Source organism: Macrobrachium nipponense, chromosome 44, assembly GCF_015104395.2.
Source record: "Macrobrachium nipponense isolate FS-2020 chromosome 44, ASM1510439v2, whole genome shotgun sequence".
Lineage (NCBI taxonomy): Eukaryota > Metazoa > Arthropoda > Malacostraca > Decapoda > Palaemonidae > Macrobrachium > Macrobrachium nipponense.
In genome coordinates, this window is record NC_087221.1 from 40,528,652 (window position 1) to 40,529,682 (window position 1,031).

Below are 1,031 nucleotides of genomic sequence, written 5' to 3' on the forward strand. Positions count from 1 at the left end.
TATATAAAAAAAATAGACATTCGGTCAACTTTAACTCGTCAGATACTATACTGTAAGAGTATTAGCTTAAAATTGCAGTTTTCGACCATATCTGACGAGTTAAAGTTGACCGAATGTCGAATTTTTTTTATATATATTTTTTATATGCAATTATTTTGGAAATATTTTTTGTTTTATTCTACATGAAATTGCGCACATTTTCATATATTAAACTCTATGAAATGCCTAAATAGGAAAATGGAGCAAATATTCTGAGAATGGGGACGTACGTATTTCGGAGATTTGTGGCGGAGAATCCGCGTGCGGAGGAAAGGAAAGATTTTTTTTTAAATTCACCATAAATCTAAATATTTTGCCAGAGACTTCGAATTTGTTTCAAGATGAAGATAAATGACTGAATATTACTAGACTGTAAGAGTTTTAGCTTACAATTGCGTTTTTCGACCATTTCGGTAGAGTCAAAGTTGACCGAACGTGGTTTTTTTTCTATTTATCATGATTTATATGCAAATATTTCAAAAATGAGAAAAGCTACAACCTTCAATTATTTTTTTTTGTTATTTCTACATGAAATTGCGCACATTTTCATATATAAAACTTTATGTAACGGCTAATTTAAAATGGTGCAAACATTACCACAATCGCCACGTATGATTTTTTCGGAAAAAAAGTTACCGCTGCGGACGTAAAGAAAAATTTTTTTTTTTTTCATAAATTCACCATAAATCGAAATATTGTGCTAGAGACTTCCAATTTGTTGCAAAATGAAGGTAAATGCTTGAATATTACTAGAATATAAGCGTTTTAGCTTACAATTGCGTTTTTTTCGACCATTTCGGTAAAGAGTCAAAGTTGACCGAAGGTTGAAATTTTGGCAATTATATCGTTATTTATATGAAAATATCTCAAAACTGATAAAAGCTACAACCATGGGTTGTTTTTAGTTGTATTGTGCATGAAATTGCGCACATTTCCATATATAAAACTTTATGTAACGGCTAATTTTAAAATGGTGCAAACATTACCACAAT